Source organism: Rhinopithecus bieti, unplaced genomic scaffold (genome assembly GCF_001698545.2).
Source record: "Rhinopithecus bieti isolate Rb0 unplaced genomic scaffold, ASM169854v2 scaffold_29378, whole genome shotgun sequence".
NCBI lineage: Eukaryota > Metazoa > Chordata > Mammalia > Primates > Cercopithecidae > Rhinopithecus > Rhinopithecus bieti.
Window position 1 is genome coordinate 496,146 of NW_016813019.1, and position 20,609 is coordinate 516,754.

General features: G+C 51.9%; 1 protein-coding gene across 13 annotated transcripts in view; it reads left to right on the forward strand.

The window, feature by feature from the left end:
- Positions 1-20,609, forward strand: part of ATP2B2 (ATPase plasma membrane Ca2+ transporting 2) — a 299,071-nt gene that overhangs the window by 129,774 nt on the left and 148,688 nt on the right. Inside the window, exon 1 of one of the 13 annotated variants that reach the window (XM_017847492.1) lies at positions 16,542-16,661. The exons of the other annotated variants lie outside the window; for them this stretch is intronic. The gene's annotated coding sequence lies outside the window, so the exon portion shown is untranslated. Of the gene's footprint in view, positions 1-16,541; positions 16,662-20,609 lie in introns of those variants that run through there. 13 annotated transcript variants of the gene reach the window in all.

Below are 20,609 nucleotides of genomic sequence, written 5' to 3' on the forward strand. Positions count from 1 at the left end.
TGAAGGCAGGTTCCCAGGAGAGCAGGGCATGGGATGGGCTGACAGGGCTTTGGGACTGATAAGGAGGCAGGGAGAGGGGAGGCACAGTGAGTCACAGCAGGCAGTGAGTCCCATCTGGTGGCATTCAGAAAGGGACAGAAAGGGTGAGAAGGGAAGTAGTCAGGGAAAACCATGAATCCCATCCTGGGAAAGGGCCTGCAAATCCATTTAATGAGAGGCCAGGAGGGTTATGAATAGACACATTTGGGAACCACTGGCAAAAGGCATATGCAAGTCCTCTGTAGAATGAAAGCAACCAGCCTTACCTAAAGGGGCAGGGAGCATTCATTCATTTGGCAAATGCTGGCTGGGGGCCTACTGTGTGCCAGGCAGTGGGGATACCACACTGAACCCAACAGATCTGTTCACTGCCCTGTGGAGCTTGCATTCAAGCAGGTGGAGACAGACAATGAGTAAAGACATAAATGAGTGGATCATCAAGGAGAAAAATAAGGGAGATGTAGGGAGATGAAGAGGGTTGTTTTGAATCAGGAGATCAGGGAAGACTTTCCTAAGAAGGTGGCCTTTCGGCAGAGACCTGAGGGAGCCTCATGGCTGTTTGGGGAGAGGATTCCGGACTAAGGAATGGCCAGTGCAAAGGCACTGACGTGGGAACATGCTCAGTGGGTTGGAGAAACAGCAAGGGAGAAGTGGGGTGGAGGAAAGTGAGGAGGCAGGGGTAGGAGATGAATTCAGAAAGCTGACAAATTGGGGGCTAGGATCACACAGGGTCTCGTGGGCCATCATAAGGACCCTGGCTTTTCCTCAAAGAACAACAGGAGCCATGGGAGCATTGTGAGCAGAAGAGGGACTTGATTTGTGTCTGACTGTGTGTGGAAAACAGACTGTGGGGGATGAGATGAGAGGCAAGAGAGCAGGAAGGAGGCTACTGCAATGAGTGTGGTGAGAGAGGATGGTGGCTGGGACCAGGGTGGAGACTGGAGGTGGAGAAAGGGGTCACATTCAGGATAGCTTCAGAGGTAGAGCAGACAGGATTTGCAAGTAAGTATTTAATGAGATAATTTTTATTTTAGAATTGAAGAGTTGGGTTGACCCCAGAACCTAAACATTGTCTAGAACCTGGTAGAACCTGGTAGGCACTCAGTAAATATGGAAGGAAGGAAGGAAGGAAGGAAGGAAGGAAGGAAGGATTTGTAGATGGATGGATGGATGGATGGATGGAGAGATGATTGGGTGGGTGGATGGGCAGATGGATGGATGGGTGGGTGCATGGATGGATTTGTGGGTGGGTGGATGGATGGATGGAGGCATGGATGAATGGATGGATGGATGGATGGATGGATGGATGGATGGATGGATGGATTTGTGAGTGGGTGGATGGATAGGTGGATGGATGGATGGATGGATGGATGGATGGATGGATGGATGGATGGGTGGATGGATGGGTGGGTAGATGGATGGATGCATGGATAGGTGGGTAGATGGATGGATGGATGGATGGATGGATGGATGGATGGATGCATGGATAGGTGGGTGGGTGGGTGGATGGATGGATGGATGGATGGATGGATGGATGGATGGATAGATAGATGGATGGGTGGATGGTTTGGTGGAGGGGTGGAGAGATAGATGGATGAATGGGTGAGTAGATGGGTGGGCAGAAGGATGGAGGGACAGAAGAATAAGTGGATGGATGGGCAGGAAGATATGTATATGGGTGAATGGAGGAATGGATGAATGGGTAGAAGCAAAAAGATAGTGACGCAGAGAGAGAAAACAAGCAGGCTTCGATTGCCAGAATAAGTATAAAATTTTACTCAGTGGCAGTGGGAGCCATTGCAGGTTACTGTACAGGGACATGACAGGATGCAAGTACTGCTGGAGACACTTTCAGATCGTGGCTTTGGGTGGTGCCTGGCACCATGGCCCAAGCTCGTGACTCCCATGAACATTAATGGCCAATTCTCTCTGTTTCCTTTCCTGCTGTCTAACCTCCCACCCTCATTCATTTATTCATTAGCAAGTTTTCATTGAGTACTTACTCTGAGCTGAGGGCACTGGGGACACGATGTGAAGAAACCAGACACAGTCCCTGCCTGTAGGACACATTCTTCAACCCCCGTCAGGGCCGTGGAACTAGAGACTCACAGGGCTTTGTGGCCCACTGGCTTCATGCTGAGAATTGATGAGTTGCCCTCTGCCCTTGCCGGTGGTCTTGACTTCCCACAGCCTCAGTGGAGATCCTAAGGTAAGCCAGGCAGGACCTGACAACTGGACTCAGGACCCTGGTAACCCCTAGCATCCTCCTCCTAGCACAGGGTTTTCTTGTTTGGGGTTTTTGTTCTTTGGTTTCATCTGGAGATTTGTTCTGAGGTGTATATTTGTGTGTGTCTGTGTGTGTGTCTGTGTGTGTGTGTGCACACACACATGCTTGCGGGGAGAGGCTGCGCTAAGAATGGGTAAAAGAAAGGAAGGGACCAGCATGCTTCAGGCTTAGTACATATTATTTGTTCCTGTAGCAAATATTTATTGAACTCTTGCTACATGCTGGGTACATTTGAGGCAGTGGGTATATAGTGATAAACAAGACAGAGGAGTTCTCATTAATAACTAAGATTAATAATTCCAGTTGGGGCCGGGCGCAACAGTTCACACCTGTAATCCAAGCACTTTGGGAGGCCAAGGTGGGCAGATCCCTTGAGGTCAGGAGTTCGAGACCAGCCTGGCCAACATTTAGTAAAGATGAAACCCCGTCTATACTAAAAGTACAAAAATTAGCTGGGTGTGGTGGCTCACACCTGTAGTACCAGCTACTTGGGAGGCTGAGGCAGAAGAATCGCTTGAACCCAGGAGGCGGAGGTTGCAGTAAGCCAAGATCACGCCATTGCACTCCAGCCTGGGCGACAGAGTGAGACTCTGTCTCATAATACTAATAATAATAACAATAATAACAATAGTTCCAGCTGGGATGATTATTATAAAGAAAATGAGTGAGAATCAAAGGGGCTGCCTGGGACAGCTTGAGTAGGGTGGTCAGGGAGGACCTCGCTGGTAGGTGATGTTCAAGATGCCGCCATCTGGTAAAGAGCAGTTCCAGCAAAGGAGTCAGCCAGTGGGACGATCCTGAGGTGAGAACATGCTGGGCACGTTTCAAGACTCCAGCGGTTGTGACTGCAGCAAAACGTGTGAAGGGGAGAGAGGTAGATGATGTGGAAGAAGTAGAGAGGGGCCAGATCTTTTGGTGCTTTGTAGATCACCCTGTGGAAATTGGGGCTGATCCTGACATAGAGGCATCTTATGCAGGGCTGAGATACATACACACACACCCCTGGCTGCTGTTTGAAAAACAGGTTGTCATCTCATTAAATCCCTGCAACAATTCTAGGCACTTGATGGTGAAATCCCCATTCTACAGACAGAGAAACTGAGTCACTCAGCTAGTGGGTGGCAAAGCAAGATTTGTTTGACCAAATCCTATGCTCGATGAGTGGGCACCCCCAAAGCCTCCTGGGTGGCAGAATGACGTGGTGTGAGTATGGTGGAAGTATGCTGACCTGGCCACTGGCTGAGGGGAGATGCTTGAGTCCTGGCACCTGCCCTGGGTGCCTCCATGCCCGCTTGTGGCCTCCTGTCCTCACTTACCACCCCTCGGCCCGATGTTGCAATGGCGCTGGCTGCGTTTCGTGATGCCCTGGCCCGCACATCTGCTCAAGGACATTGTGGGGTGGGTGCTCAGAGCATGGATCTCACAGGGTTCTGGCACACAGCCCCCTCCTGGAGCAACCCTTCCCCATTCCCAGGAGTACAGTCCTCACCCAGGGACAGCCCGGCCTGCAGGCCTGAACCAGAGCCAGGAAGCCCCAGCCCCACAAAACATCCAGACCTCAGACCCCAGGCTTTGTGATTCTCTGCAGAGGCGAGTAGGCGGATGGACAGGCTCTCTCCCCACTCCACTCCCGCATCACCACCCCGTTCTCTGGAGAAAATCTGGAGATGAGCAGAGTAAATTTGGTGTCTTTGCTGTGATTCACAGGGGCCTGCTTTAGAAAGCTCCATACGGAGGCAGGGAGAAGCGGAGGGAGTGGGCGCAGGAGAGGAACCTGCTGCGGGGCTGCCAAGGCAGAAGGAGGCTGTGCCTGGGTGTGCCCCGGCTTGCCCTGAGCTCCCGCAATCCCCTACCTCCTTTTCTAATCCCTCTGCTCACCCTTTGTCCCTTCCTGTGCCCTCACCCAGCAGAGGTCGGGGCAAAGCTCCCAGCCCTGTCACCCACCAGCTAGGCAACCTCACCTCTCCGAGCCTCAGTTTCCACAGCTGTAAAATAAGGATAATAAACCTTCCCAACAGGACTTCAGTGAGAAAACCACAAAAGGAAGGCACCTTTGGTGCCTAGCACATAGTAAGTGCTGATTTTAAAAAGCAGATACCGCTTTTCTGGTGGTGGTGATGACTTTGGCTACTGGTCTCCTGTAGCCCCCTTCACTTCTTGTCCCCTGCCCCTTGCCTCTGTCTCCCTCCTCTCACATCCCTTCCTGAAGGCACACAAGACCCAGACTGAGCCCTCACCCAGCCCCATTTCACAGAGGGGGCCTGCATCAGGTCAGCTTAGGGCCTGTCAGTGCCAGGCACTGTGCCCAGGGCCTTCATCTTATTCTCACCTTATCCAGTGCAAAGGAAACAGCCTCAGCCCATTTCACAGCTGAGGAAACTAAGGCTCAGCGCTGTGAAGGGATCTGCACAGACGTGAGCTGGTACCCAGATGCGGGTCTATGTAGGACACAGACTCATTTCTTCACCCTCAGGGGATTCTTCCCTGGCTGATGGTTGAGGTATTATATTGTGGGCCTCTGATGTGTAAGGTTTCTTTCTGCATCTGGAGGCAATGTACTGGTGTACTGGGCAATTCAGCTATAGCCTCAGAGTTACAGCTCAACCCCCAGGGCCATGGGGGCCCTGCAGGATGTGAAGCAGTGCAGGGGCAGGGCTGGAACATGCCGAGACCAGCTCACTGGCAACTGGAGAAAAACGCAGTGTGGGAAGCCTGGGGACAGGCCATGAGGCAGAGGGGTGGTGGCAGCAGCAGGTGGGTCATGGAGAGCTCAAAATGCCACAGAGACCCCCCGCGGCCAGCCGTGAGGTGGCTGTGGGGATAGGGGGAGACGCTGAGGGCATCCCCAGGATCCTCACCTGCATGCAGGCCCCGCAGCCTGTCCCTTCTGGAATCTCACGGAAAGGCACCTGGGCAGCCCGTGCCCACAGGAGAGGCAGACAGTGGCCGGAGGGAGGGGGCTGTGTGTTCACCCCTCAGTGAGCCCTTCAGGACCTGCCCCCAAGGTGTTCAGGGCACTCTCTCCTGCCCTGGAAGCCTCTGGTCCCTGGAGATGCCTCCAGAGTTTCCAGGAACTCAGTTTTTCTGCACCCGTCCTGGACTCACCCCCAGGAACCTTGGGAGACCCAAAGTCAGGGCCAGCACCATCACAATGCTTCAGACCTTAGACAGCATGCCACCAACGCTGCCTGTCACAGCAGAGATGGACTCAGAGAGGCCTGGTAGTTGCTCACGGTCACAAAGCAAGCAGATGGCAGAGAAATGGAGCCTGGGCTTGTGACTCAGTCCCCAGGGGGCACCTTTCTTTGTTCTTTCATGAATCCCTCCAAAGGGAAGACCCCTTTATCCCTGGACTGCCTTGATCCCTGGGCCTCTGGGTGCCCAGCTCTGTGCCGGGGGCTGATGCCAATGCAGTGGCCCCCAAGTCCTTCCGTGGGTGGCTCCAGCGCCTGTCTGGCCTGGAGAGGGCCAGTTCCACAGTTTCTTTTTGGAAGTTTTTTCAGGAAGGCGTTTGGAGGCCAGCCAGTGGGCGTTTTCCACCACCTTGGAAATTTCCAACAATAGAATGATTAAAACCTCCCATGGCCCTTCTCCCACCCCACTTTGTTTTGAAAAACAGCTCCTTGGTGGCCAGGCAGGGGACAGAGCAGCTGAGATCCTAGAATTAAGCCCATGGAGAATTCCCCAGTGAGAGGCTTCCAAGTAGATCGCTCATCGGACTCAGGAGATTCTGGTTTGGAAATCCAGGCTGCCCCTCAGGAAGGGATTCCAGCCACTCAGGACCAGGAGCCAGGATTGCCTTCTGCTGTCAGTGCTCGGGGCGGTGTCGGCACAGGCCAGGCCAGGGCCTTGCCCATCGTTGCCACTCGAAAAACGTGGGTTAGTTGTTAGATAGGTAGGGACATATGTAGGTTGATAGGAAGGAAGGATTGGAGGGAAGGTGAAATAAGACAAGTTCCCTTAGGAGTCCTCCCTGCCCTGGGACCTGGGCCAGTCATTAACTCCTCTGCTGTACAGCCTCCTCATCTGTAAAATAGGGACTGTCACACCCATCCTACCAGTTGGCCTGAAATAAGAAGCAATGTGTACAGGGTCTGACTCCAGAAATGGCAGCAGTTTTGTCAGCCCCGACATTACCCTCACCAGGGAGAGAAGGTAAGATAGATGACACGTGAGTGAGGGAGACGGACCTGAATCCACCTCTGGGAATCCTAACCCTGCCCCTATGAGCTGTGTCACGTTGGGTAAGCGACTTCACCTCTCTGGGCCTCAGTTTCCTCATCCATGAAATGGGTAGAAAATACAGTGCCTACTGCATGGGTTGGTTGTCAGGGTCCAATGGGAGGAAGCATTGCTTCCCCCAGTGCAAATCCCCTTCTGACCTGGACAGGCAGGGCCCTGACGACCAGGCATGTTCAACAGGGCTGGGAGTGGTGGCAGACCTGGGATGGCAGACCGAAGCTACAAAGGGATAGATGCTTCTTCAATTGAGGCTCCTGTGGGTGAGCAGAATTCAGACTTCCTCACTCTCCGTCAGAAGGCTCAGGTGGGCCCCAACTGAGAAGATAGCTGTGATTGGCAAGGCCTCAGGGAGACCTGGCACTGGTGGGGCCTGGGCCAGAGGTGCCCTAGGGACACACAGGTCAGGGAGACCACCTGTGCTGGCCACCATGCTCTAGGGTTCCAGCCTTGGGGCAGCTTGACCCTAGCCCTGGCACTGCCCTCTTTCTCCCTCTCCTCACCATCAGCCTGGCCAGGAAAGGGCTGCCTTAGGCCAGTGCTCACCCACCCAGGTGAGGCATGGAAGGGTGGCCCAAAGGTAGCAATTTAGGCAGCAGGGGCCCAGGATCAGTTGGCTGAGTGAAGCAGGCAGTGACAGAGAGGTGTGCTGTGAAGAGCAGTTAGGGCGTGGCCTCTGGAGTGTGGTAGAGCTGGGTGCCAGTACTGGTGCCCTGCTGCCCTCACCATGTGGCCTGGCAAGCAGCTGAAGCTTCAGGCTTCTTATCAGTAAAATAGGGGCAACAGTACAGCCCACCCCCAGGCTGGCTATGAGCATGCAATGAGATAGTGCACATAAATGCAGCCCAGGGCCTGCGCTCACTCATCCACTCAACTAGACATTAAGCACCTACCGCGCACCAACACTGAGCTGGGCAGTGGGATTTTACAGCAAACAAAAGCAGTCTAGGGGGACTAACGTGTCCAGGTTTGTCTGGGACATTTCTGATTTTAGCACTGAAAGTCCCACATCCCAGGACACTCCTCAGTCCAAGGACAGTTGGTCATCCTAACACAATCTCTGCCCTTGTGGATTTACAGTTTAGTGGAGGGATATAGACAATAAGTAAATATATAATATACATAGTGGGTGTAAGTGTTATGTTTTAAAATATAGCAGAGGTGGGACACAGTGGATCACGCCTGTAATCCCAGCACTTTGGGAGACCAAAGCGGGAGGATCACCTGAGGTCAGGAGTTTGAGAACAGCCTGGCGAAACCACATCTCTACTGAAAATACAAAAATTAGCGGGCGTGCTGGTAGGTGCCTGTAATCCCAGCTACTCAGGAGGCTGAGGCAGGAGAATCACTTGAACCCATGAGGTGGAGGTTGCAGTGAGCAGAGACTGTGCCATTGCACCCTAACCTAGGTGACAGAGCTAGACTCCATCTCAAAAATAATAATAATTAAAAAATAAAATAAAATAAAATATAGCAGTCAGTGGGAAGAGCGTGATGACAAGTCATCTTATTTTGGATGGAGTGTTCAGGGCGGGGCTCTCTGAGGAGGTGCCATTTGAGCAGGCACTGCCTGAGGTGGGGGACTGAAACATGCAGACATCTAGGGGAAGAGCACTCCATGCAGAGGAAACAGTGCAGGCAGAAGCCCTGAGGTGGAGTATGCTGATGTGTTGCAGAAACAGAAAAGAGAGGGGGTGGGGTGAGGGAGGATCAGCCAGTTGGATTCATTGGGACTCCCTTTAGAAACAAGTAATATAAATACCAACTCAAGTTAGCTTGTAGCAAAAAAGATGCATTGGCTCACCTAACAGAAAAAAAAAGTGGGATTGTTGGCTTCAGGTATGGCTGGATCCTAGTGCTCAAATGCAGTCTTTCCATTTCCCAGCTCCGCTTGCCTCTGTGTTATCTACATTCTCAGGAATGTCCTGGTAGCCCCAGGCAAACTTCCCACCAGCATGTAACTGAACAAAAAAGAGAGGGTCTGCTCTGAGACCAGGTGTCAGTTGGGATAGACTGAGATCTGGTGTGGGTGGAGCAGATAGTGTGTGAGATAAAGACAGGGAAGGGTGACAGGTCCCTCTGGCCCTGGCCTTGCAGACCCCACTGAAAACTTTAGCTCTGCTTGCACTGGAAGCCACTGGGAAGTTTTAAGCAGGACAATGATGTGATCCAATTTATGTTTTAGGAAGATCATTCTGGTTGCCATGTGGAGAAGGGGTTGTAGTGGGGAGGGGTCCTCAAGGGCTTGGCAAGGAAGCTGATGCAGTTAGCCTTGTGGTCATTGATGGCAGAAGGGGAAATGGCGAGAACAGGATGGACTTGGGAGGAACCTAGGAGAAAGTCTGGACCAAGCTAGGGGTCTAGGCTGGGGCTGGGGGTGCTGGCAAAAACGTGACAGGGTCTTGGGCCTGAAGGAACTGACATATGACAGGGAGTTCTGTCCAGGAACAAGGCAGGAACTAGTCCCTGGAGTTGGGACCTCTTTGCCTAAATGACATGAACCCTTGACCTGGAGGTCTGGGATCTTCTAACCTTCTCTCAGTTAGGGACAAGTTGAGCCCCAGAACCTAGAGCCTGCAGATGAGGTCCAAATGACCTTGGCTATGAAGACAGGAGGGGTAGGAAGTCAGGAAGTCCAGCCAGCAGACAGCAGGAGGCCCTGAGCTGAAGGACCTTCTGCTTCAGCTGTGGTCATTTCCCCTCTACCCCCAGTCCTGGGTCCAGGCCGGCCCAAAATTCCCTTAGAAGAACATCAGGGTCCAGGCTGGGTCTTGGAGCTTCACGGGATCTGACCTGGCCTTTACTTGGTTCTGGGTACCAAGGGCAGCTAAGGGGTCTCTGCCTACCAGAGAGACCGGCTGAAGTCACATGAGAAGGAAGAACTGCCCAGAGTCTAGGCTTGCTGGGCACAGCAGGCCCACACGGGGGTTACCTACCTTCTGACACAGCAGACTAGATGAAATGACTTTGGGCCACTTCTAGAATGCATCTAGTTGTGGATATCCAGGCATATGAGACATGATCATTTTTCCAAGATTTCTGCTCTGGCCAGAAATCAGACAGACTTCAGGCATGTCCAGATCCAGGTGTAGCTGAGGACACCTCCCAGAGCACATAGGTGGGGGGCAGTTCTCAAAGCCTGTATGCTTCAGAAGAGACACTCAGGTCTCCCTGTACCATTCTGGGGATGTGTCGCTGCCCAGATCTGGCAGCTGATGGAGTGAAGACTGAGGCCCAGATACCCCTAGAGGGTTTGGCTGTATTTGGGAGTGTGGCTGGGATCGAGGTCAAGGTCATTTATGAAGTGCCTATTTGTGCTTGACACTTTCATATGCATCATCTTTTCTAATCCAGCAACCCTGCCAGTCAGTGTTGTTAGCCTCATTTTACTGATGAGGAACCTGAGTCTGAGAGAGGGCCTGCCTGGGCATTTGTTACATAATAAATTCTCAGAAAACCCAAAATTTATAGATAGTGAATACCACCCTTCCCCTTGGAGAACATTATAGTTCCAAGGGATCTGAGAGCCTTCATCTTGGGAAGGAAATTAGTGAGACAGGGTTTCATTCTGTCACCCAGGCTCTGGATGTAATGGCACAATCATGGCTCACTGCAGCCTGAAACTACTTGGGCTCAAGGAATCCTCCCACCTCAGCCTCCTGAGTAGCTGGGACTACAGGAATGCACCATGATGCCTGGCTAATTTTTGTATTTTTTGTAGAGACGAGGTTTTGTCATGTTGCCCAGGCTGGTCTCAAATTCCTGGGCTGAAGCAATCACCTTGGCCTCCTAAAGTGCTAAGATTATAGGCATGAGCTGAGATTACAGGCATAAGCCACCACACCCAGCCAGAATTAGGCTTTTTACTCCATGCAAATTAGCCTTTCCTCCCTCCCTCTCTTCCTTCCCTCCTTGAACTACTTACAAATAACCTGTTATGTGCTAGACAGTGGTAGGCCCTAGGAATACAGTAGTGATGAAAATATAGACACAGGCCTTAGTGAAAGGAGACAGTAAGTATATATATAATATGCATAATAGCTGTAACTGTTATTTTTTAAATTATTGCAGAGTCCAGGCCTAGGAAGTGATGATAAGGCTTCTTATCTAGTCAGTGATCTAAAATCAAACAATCCAACAGTCACACAAACACGTTTAAAATACAATCAGGATGTGATTTCATAAGTAAATCAGAGAAGACCTCCCAGAGAAGCTGGGATTAAGCTGAGAACAGGAGGAAGAGTAGGAGTTTACTAGGTGATGATAGGGAGGGAACAGCATTCTAGGCAGAAGGAACAGAACAGACAAAGGCCATGTGGTTGGGGACAAGCAGAAGAAATGAGAGAATGGGGTCCTTGGGGGCTGGAGGAGCAGGGCCAGGCCACCCAGTGCTTTGAAGATCACATGCGGGAGTGTTTTCTTTATCCCAAAAGCAAGGTGGGCAGGAGGAAGTTATGATGTGGTCAGTACTGCTTTTGCAAGTGGCAGCAGAGAGGCCAGTGTATTCGTCTGTTCTCACACTGATATAAAGAACTATCTGAAACTGGGTAATTTATTTTTTAAAAGAGGTTTAATTGACTCACAGTTCCTCATGGCTGGGGAGGCCTCAGGAAACTTACAATCATGGTGGAAGGCAAAGGGGAAGCAAGGCACGTCTTCCATGGTGGCAGAAGAGAGAGAGCGCCCAAAGGGCGCTGGGTGTCATCCAGAGCCTGGGTGACAGAATGAAACCATCAGGTCTTGTGAGAACTCACTCACTATCATGAGAACAGCATGGAGAAAACCACCTCCCTGATCCAGTCACCTCCCACCAGGTTCCTCCCTTGACACATAGGGATTACAATTCAAGATGAGATTTGGGTGGGGACACAGAGCCAAACCATATCAGCCAGTTAGAGGCCACAGGAGTCACTTAGGCAAGAGATGAGAAGAACTAGGACAAGGGCATGGTCTGTGCAGGGAAATTATGGGTTTCAAGGAATGTAGCTTTGTTGGTAGGTTCATGGCCCCCTCTGAAGCTCTCCACGGCTTCAGCTAAAGATGGCCTGATCTGGGGCAACCTGTCATAATGCCAAGGTCCTGCAAATGCTTCCCACCTTCACTGGCTGATATCTTTTGGGAGTGATTATCTTTTGGGAGCGAATTTTGCAGACGGAGAAACTTGTTTAGCGGAGTAACTCATGCTTCCTGCCTGGTCCCTAAAGGAGTAAATGGACCTATGAGCCAGGAATTCTCAAACTCACCTTCTCCTCCTGTGCAATCTGGAATCCCCATCTCCCTACCCCTGACTGCTCTGAGTGGGAGGAGGGGGTTATAAAGTAAGTAGTGGTCAAAGACCCTGACCCCCTGACCAAATCAGCAGCCCCTGGAGGACAGAGCTTTTGTCTCAATCACCTTCAAGTCTCTAGCGTCCAACTCAAGGCTCAGAATCAATCGACTGTAGGGCCAAGTAGGAGACAGCATGAGGCACTGCAGGTGGGGAAGGGGTCTTTGACTTTGGCAGCAGAAAGGCACTTAGACATCAGCTCTGTCCACCCTGGCTCTGCCCTTTGAGTCTTTCTTTCTGAGTCTCAATTTCCCTGTCTATAAAATGGGAACCGCAGTACTCCTCTAACAGGGTTAGGCTTATAAAAGCCTAGGCAGGCATGTGTAATGATCCCTCATCTCAAAGATGAAGAAACTGAGTCCCAGAGCAAGGTAGTGACTTGTCTAAAGCCATGTGGCAAGTAGTAGAGCTGCAATCAGAGCACAGGTCTGCCTAACCCCAATCCGTGCCCATGACCAAATGTGTGGTGCCCAACACATAGTAGGTGCTCAATAAATCATCCAGTTGTCCCTCTCCCCTTACCTGTTCCCCAGCCAGAGAGGTTTTCTGCAGGAGCCCGCAGGTGGTAACATTAAATAAGACAGAGCAATAGTAGCCCAGAGGGTGGGGGAGCTCTGACATGACCCCTGCAGGCCAAGTTCCCCACCTCCCGCATGTGCTACTTGATTTCCTACACAATAAAGTCTCTTGTCATGAGTGCAGAGCAGTAGTGAAGAAAGATGAACTTGATTGCTCTTTTTCTTGCTTTTGTCTTTTCATTCTTTCCTCCTTCTGCTGCAGTGGCAGGTGGGAGGCTCAGCAAATGTTCAGTGTGGCCACCCCTCGTGCTGACGCCCGCTCACCTCCTCCCTCTCTTAACCGTCCTTCCTCTGAGTCTGTTCAGTGCAGAAGCCCAGGCTCAAACTGGAAGTGGTTAATTCGGACATTCTCAGCCCACCCAAGCTGTGATGATACGTTTCAGACATGGGGTGGTGACATGGGGACACTGAATGCATGAGGGCTCACCATGAGCTATGGACATGCTGGGCAGGGGACACAGAGACAGGTCAGCCCACTCCCCACAAGGGACTCCCAGAAAGACAGTGATGGCACAGTGTGTCCAGAAGGCCATGAAAACACAGAGGCAGGTGTTGCCGAGTCTGCCCAGGATGTTAGAGAAAGCTTCACTGGCCAGCACTTTAGAAGAGCATTTGCCTTTGCCCATGGGAAGGCATTTCTGGCAGGGGGACTGCCTGGGCAAAAGCCTGGAAGTGTGGAACCTTACAAGGTGCTTATTACCGCAGCGGGGAAGGTTACAAGGAATGGGTGGAAAGATGTGAGCCTGAAGAAGCAGGCAGGGTGTGTGTGTCAGGCTAAGGATTTTGAACCTTGTTCTGAGGGCAGTGGGAGCCAAGGAAGGCACCTAGTCAGGTCTGCCAGGATGGCCACATGGCTCCAGTCTCCTCCTCTACCTGACCTCTAATGGCTGGGGCTGGGCTCTGAGCCTCTTCCCTTCTCTGGCTGAGCTCTGTCCCTCGATGATCTCATCCCGTCCCATGGCTTTAAATACCATCTTTAAGCTGCTGATTTCCATATTTGTATCTGTAGTCAAGGCCTCTCTTCTGAGCTCCCAACTCATGCATCCAACTGCCCACTTGGCATCTCTACTTGGACGTCTCACAAGCATCTCAAAGTTAACAAGTCCAAAACAGGATTCTTTATCATGCCCACCCAACCTTCTCCACCCACCCCCAAAAGCCTGCTCCCTTCCCCGACCCACCGCAGTAAATGGCGCCACCATCCACTCGCTCTCTTCCTAAAGGCGCAGCTCAGGTTATCAGCCTACTGGTTCCACTTCCTAACTCCTACCCACCCACACCTCTCCAACACCACTGCTGCCCCTGCAGGCGGGACCTGTCCCTACCTGCCTGGATGACACAGTAGCTGCCTCACTTCCTCCCTGCTCTCAATCTCACTCTGCCAGTCCATTCTCCAATGCATGACAGATCTGTGAAAAAGGAAAAGGTATGTTAATCTATCACCTAAAATTCTTTAGAGGCATCCCTCACCACCTGGAATAAAATCCAAGTTCCCGGGGTCTTCGAAGCCTGGCATGATCTGGCCCTTGTGCGTCTCTGAACTCGCTTTACCTCATTCTCTCTCATCACAAACCCCAGCCATGCTGGCCTTCTTTGGGTTACTAAAGCATGTCTTGCCCCTTCCCACCTCCAGAGTCTGCCTATGCTATTCCCTCTGCCTGGAACATACTGCCCCAGCTCTTTGCACAACCCCTAGCAAAATAAATGCCTGGACAGTCTCAGTCACAATGCCTTATTCTCTTCATAGCACTTTTTTTGTGTGACAGAGCCTCATTCTGTCACCCAGGCTGGAGTGCAGTGGTGCGATCTTGGCTCACTGCAGACTTGCCTCCTGGGTTCAAGTGATTCTCATGCCTCGGCCTCCTGAGTAGCTGGGATTACAGGTGTACACCACTGCACACAGCTAATTTTTGTATTTTAAATAAAGACAGGATTTCACCGTGTTGGCCGGGCTGGTCTCAAACTCCTGGCCTCGAGTGATCCACCTGCCTCCACCTCCCAAAGTGCTGGGATTACCGGCGTGAGCCACCACGCCTGGCCTGCTCTTCATAGCACTTTTCATAGTCTGTCTTCCCTAACAGAATCAAGTGCAGAGGCAAGTACAGTATGCTTGACACACAGTAGGTGCTCATTAAATGACTGTGGAGTGAACAAATCAGAGAATAAGAGAAGGGGACCTAGAAGTAGGAGATAGGGCAAGAGAGAGTGAGACTTGAAAGGACAAGGCAAATAGAGGAAAGGAACCAGCATTAGGCCAGATGTTTGGACTTAATCTTAGGGGCACTGGGGAGCCATAGAAGGTTCCTGAGCAGAGACAGACATGGAGATGATCATTAGCACAGGGGAGGCTGTATGCCTGGTGATCATGTAAATGGGCTCTGAAATCAGACACGCTTAGGTCAGATCTTAGTTCAACAACTTACCAACATGGGTCCTCAGTTTCCTCCTTTGTAAAATGGGACCTGCTGAAGATCCTACAACTGGGGCTACTGAGATAATAAATGAGGCAGTGCACATCAAGTTCTTGTGTAATAAACGTTAACTGACACTGCTACTGTAGGATTGTCACTTAAGCAACTTGTGTGTGTCTGATGTTGCACTTGGTGCTGGGGAAACCCGGGGAACCTGAATCAACCCCTGCTCAGTCTGGTGGGAGATGTTTATCTGTCTGTAGTTCCCCAGGATCCACTGTACAGAAGGTAGAAACCAGGCAGAGAATTAATTCTGGGAGAATCAGGGGAGGCCTCCCAGAAGTGACACTGGATTTAGGGGAGAAAGTTTCCTTGAGAGAATATTTTGAGTCAGCAGCCACTGGCCCTCAAACAAGAGAAGAGGGGTGTGTTTTGGCTGCTCAGCTCCCAAAATAACCCGAATCCGAGGGCGGACAGCCCCGCAAGCCTCGGGAGCTATGCCATTTCAGGCCAGGATCCTGCAACCTTGGAACAGTCCTTGCCCTGCCCTGCAGCGTCCCCCGCTGCAAGAGGTCTGGGCAGACAGTGCAGGCACCACAGACCCAGGCCCTCTCTCCCCTGGCACATGGGTCACTGGGCTCTCCTGAGACCTGACTCATCTTTGCATTTGGGCTTCTGAACCAGTGCCTTGACCAAAGACCAGCAGGTGGCAAGAGGGCAGGCTCAGAGCTCAGCCACTGCCCTCACTCCTGCCTCCGGGCCTCCTGGCTCCCATCTCCCTGCTTCGGTCTCTGTGTCTTGGCTTCAGTTCCTCTGTGTCTTCCTCTGTCTCTGCGTCCCTCCCTCTCCCTCCCTTCTTAGGTCTTGATGTATCTCTTTTTTTAAGAGAAAATTATTATTACTTTTTTTAAATTAATGAATCATAATTGTTTACATTTATGGGGGACAACATATTTTGATATACACACACAATGTGGCGTGATCAAATCACACTAATTAACATACTCATCACCTTCCTTGCCTATCATTTTTTATGGTAATATCGATTTCTCTTTTGAAGTTAGCCTCTGTTTCTCTCCCCTCTCCCTCTTCTGCCTCCTTTCCTCCTCCCCTCCCCTCCCACTCAAGTTCTTCTCTGCCTTACTGTGTCTTTCTCTCCTTTCTCTTTCTCCTCCTACCCTACCCTCCCTCTGCTCAACTCCCTCCAGTAAGAGGCTTCCTAGAACACACACACACACACACACGCACACGCACACACATACACACGCACACGCACACACACACGCGCGCGCACACACACACACACACGCACACACACACACACACACGCACACACACACACGCACAGGTTTCCTGAACCCCTTTTAAAACCAAAGTCCAAGCTGTAGCCTCCTGTGGCCTGGAACACAGGGAAGAGGGTGGGATTGGACCAGAGGGGTGTGTGCTGAAGCTAATGGTGGGGAGAGGGGCTCCTGCACCCTGGCCTTCACCTCCACCCTCACAGCTGGGTGCCGGAGACACTGTGCTGGGGGCAGGGAGGAGGCTTCTGAGCGGGTTGTGTGTGGCTGCTGGGCTTCCTGGGCAAGTTGGACTGGGCAGGTCGGACTGCGGATCGGGTTATTGGGCCCATTCAGCAGAATTATAAATAGCAGCTTGTGCCTGGCCTGGCCCAGAGAACAACCAGGGCTGCCGCAGGGCCCCCCAGGCCCCCCATTCTCCACCCCTCCAGCCATCGTTCTGAGGCAAGGCCTGTTGTCCCCCATGCTGCCGGTGGGTCCCAGGTCAGTATCCGATGTGCTGTCGCCATGGCAACCTGCATGTCCCTGTCTCAGGTTACGAGACATGGGGGTGGGGGGACTGAGGGATAGGTCCAGTGGCCTGGACTCAAAGGTCACTGCTCTGTGCTGGGGCTTGCTGACTCTCTTGGGGGCTGGGAAGTGGGGTCCTGTCCCCTGGAAGTTTCACCAGGCTGGAGGAAGCTGAGGCAGAGATGCCCCGAGGCCTGGCAGAGGGGCACAACCCTAGGACTCTGCCAGTGAACTTGGCACAGTGGGTCACACCCAGACGTTGAAGCCAGAGAGACATAGGAAATCCTTCATCCCCACCTACTGCTTAGCTCATCCTGGGACCACCATTTAACCCTCTGAGCCCAGCATACTCCTCACCCCCTGCCCCAGTGTTACTGAGGAGATCAAAATCAACCTGGGAGGCAGGTCCCTCAGTCCTGTACTTAACTCATTAGTCCTTGGGGACAGTGTAGCTCAGGGTGAAGCTCACAGACTTTGGAGTCACACTGGCCTGGGTTCAGATCTGACCTCTGCCATGCACCAGCTAGGTGATCTTAAGTAGGTTGCTCAATCTCTCTGAGCCTCAGTTTCCCCATCTATATAATGGGCATGAAAACAACACCTACACCTGTCTTGTGTGAGGGTGAGATGGGCAACAGTGGCAGAAGGTGCATAGGCCCAGGCCCTGAAAGTGGCAGCTATACTTGTCATTGTTTTCACTTTCTGAACTGCTATTTCTATTTCAACCTCCTCGTCAGAGACAGCCCTGCCTTCCTTGATAACTCCCTGGGTCACTTCAAGTGATTTCTTTTCCCTCCCCGGTCTGTTTTCCCATCTGCAAAATGACCACAGGACCACTCAGCCCTGCCCAGCTCTGAGATCTGCCTATCTTAAGCAACCCCTGCAGGGGCTGGGCTGTTCTATTATTATATGCTGACACCCTCACCTGGGCCTGGGCTCCTGAAACCTGAGCTTGGTGTGAGTGACATCCTGTGTGGTTGCCAGGCAACCAAGGCGCGAGCTGGGAGGCTTGGGTGTCAGGGTGTCCATCGGCAACCCTCCCCCCAAAGGCTTGAGGGAGGAAGAGGGCTCAGGGCAGATCCTTGCCTGGCTAGCCCAGGAAGAACTGCCCCTCCTCTCATACCTGCTCAAGTCTATCCTGTCTTGGAACCCACCTTCTCAGGGTGAAAGGGGTTGCTGGCCTGGGATATTTTTGTAGATGGAGCACGTGGTCAGGCTCAGAGAGAGAGAGAAACTGGAGCCTCCTTGCACTGGTATCTGATACAGCTGCTGTCACCATCACCCTCTTCCTGGAAGTCTGCAGCCTCAGCGTGCCCAAAAGCATGGAGAATTCCCTGACCCCCTCGGGGGGCCTGACACTGGCTTCTGGAGCTTCCAGGGCTCTTTGCATAGGCCTTGAGCCACGCTTAACAAATCATATCACCCTTATATTTACCTAGCCTCCCTGCATGACTTCTTGCATTTTCATTCCTTCACCTAACAAATGCTGTATTGAGTATCCATCCCAGCTCTGCTGTGTTCTGAGTGACCTTGGGCAAGTTACTTGCCTTAGTTTTCTTTTCTATAAAATGGGGATAATAAGAATACCTGCCTCATAGAGTTATGATGTGGATCGGATGAGATGACGTGTAGAAAGTGCCTCTTGCAGGGCTTGGCACATAGAGAATGCTCCATAAATGTTAACTTATTATCATTAATTTTATTCAGTTGTTATCATGTGCGGGCCCCATGCCAAGTTAGGAGGGAGGAGTACCAGGCTTTCTGAGGACAAGGGCTGTGTCTGGTTCCTCTCCATCCACATGCATTACACATCGAAGTCGAGCCACAGCAAAAGTTTGTGAGATGAGTGGAAATAAGAAATGAACAATTTCCCCTGAAATTCATCACTACTCAGTGCACGTGGAGATATTAGCTTTGAACATCTTTTATAGCTCCAGGTATTCCTTAGGCTCTCTTAACAGCTGCATCATCCACAAAACTACCAAAGTGTGTTTGAAATCTCTCTGTCAGTTTTCAGTCTCTGCCCTTTGTTTGGGGTGGGGTGGAGCAAGTGGGCCCATGAGTACATCAGGCTGACTTAAATGGCAAGGCAGACAGATGGCAGAGGGAGCAGGACTTGGCACTGATAGGAACCCAAGACGAGACCTGCCTTTCATTTTACTCCTTCAGCGCCTCACTGGTCTCACCCTGGTCCCAGCACTGTCTGAGTGACCTGTGTCAAGCAGGTCACTTGTCCCCTTGGAGCCCCAGTCCCCTCATCTGTCAAATGGGAACCTTGCTCCCACTTTCCAGGGTTATAGGTGAGACAAAGGAGGCTGTACTGTGATGAATTCCCTCAAATAACAGTAATTATTTATAACAAGATAACAGTGCTGTAGGAGAGGGCTGGGCTGGTGGCCGCTCCTCCCTGGGACCTGCCATGCGTCAGCAAATCAACATTGGGTGGCCGCCAGCCCTCTGGCCCGGGGCTGTTCCTAACAGCAGGTGATGCAGCCAGGCTGATGGTGCCAGAATTTCATCCTTGACTTCTTCCAAACAGGAAGGGGCTGCCATCTGCTTCCCACCCCTCACACCCAGCCCGCTGGGCCAGCCATGGCCCCTGCACTGTGCCCCACTAAGGGCCCTGGCCTTGCACCTGTCAGCCCCTTAAGAGAGAAGCCTCCCACCAGGGGTTCCCTTAGTGGACGCTGAGCTGGAGGTACCCTGAAAGCGTCCTCCTGTCTGTCCCACAGCCCACATGGACACTGGTGGAGAGGAGGGAAGTAGGGTGGCCCTGTGTTTCTGTCTCCCCCAGAGCCCCGCCTCCCACTTCCCTGGCATCTCCACCAAAGGGCAGCCCCGTTAGTGCTCCTTCCAGATCCGGGAGTCTATTGAGTGCCGAGGTCATGTGCACAGCCTTGGGACGCAGGTTCTAATGCAAATCCTGGTCAGGCCATTCCCTGGCTGTGTGACCTTGGCCAGTCATCCCACCTCCCTGAACCTCAGCTTAATAAGGGTACCTTCCTGGGATCAGGGGAGAGCAGGATTATTGAGATGCTGCCCGGGAAAAAGGTGGAGATGAGGAGAAGCAGGAGGTGGTTATAAAATTTTGATGCTCATCTCTGTGACTGCCGCTGCTACTCCAACGCCATTACAACGTTGGCCATCTCCCTGCCAAAAATGTCACCTCATTTCCTCCGGTTCAGTAACAGCTTCTATCCTACCTGGAGGCTGGGGCTGGGTACACAGCAGGTGCCCATTGCATGTTCTCTGCCTTTGTATTCAAACATAAGTGTGGAAGGAGTGGATGAGTCCTGACCCAGGAAATCTTGTTCTTTCCCAGTTTCTGGGGTCCAGCCACAGGTTTCCATGGCCACTTTTCCACGTACTCACTCAGCTAGCTTTTGTCACGTGTCAACTGTCTGCCAGATGTGCTGGGAACTCAAGGATGGTTGAACCCTAAAGGGCATGAATGATCACGCCCCATGGAGGGATCAGCTGACTGCCTGGAGAGTGGGGTTAGCATAGGATTTACTCAGGAAGGGGCCCCTGGAGCAGGGCTCTGAAGAGTCAATAGGAGTCCACCAAGCAGAGAAGCAGAAGGCAGGGAATAGCCTGTGCTACAGCATAACCAGTGGTCCACAAGGCAGTTCTGAGTTGGTTTTTTATTATTGAAACAAGAAAATGTCCCCACATAGATGTTTCAGTGGCCAGAATATTACTCTGTCTGATTCAAGGACACAGACATGCCCATCAAAGTAGAGGTTGAGGGTGTCATGACCAGAGAGACCCCCTCCCCTGGGCTCCAATTCAGTGTCAAAGACTTATCACAAGTCAGCATGTAAAAGTCTCTTAGAAGCCATCTAGCCCAGCCTCTTTAGTTTTCAGGTGGGGAAAGTGAGGCCAAAGAGGGAAGAAGGTGGAGTAGGAACAGCTAATGGC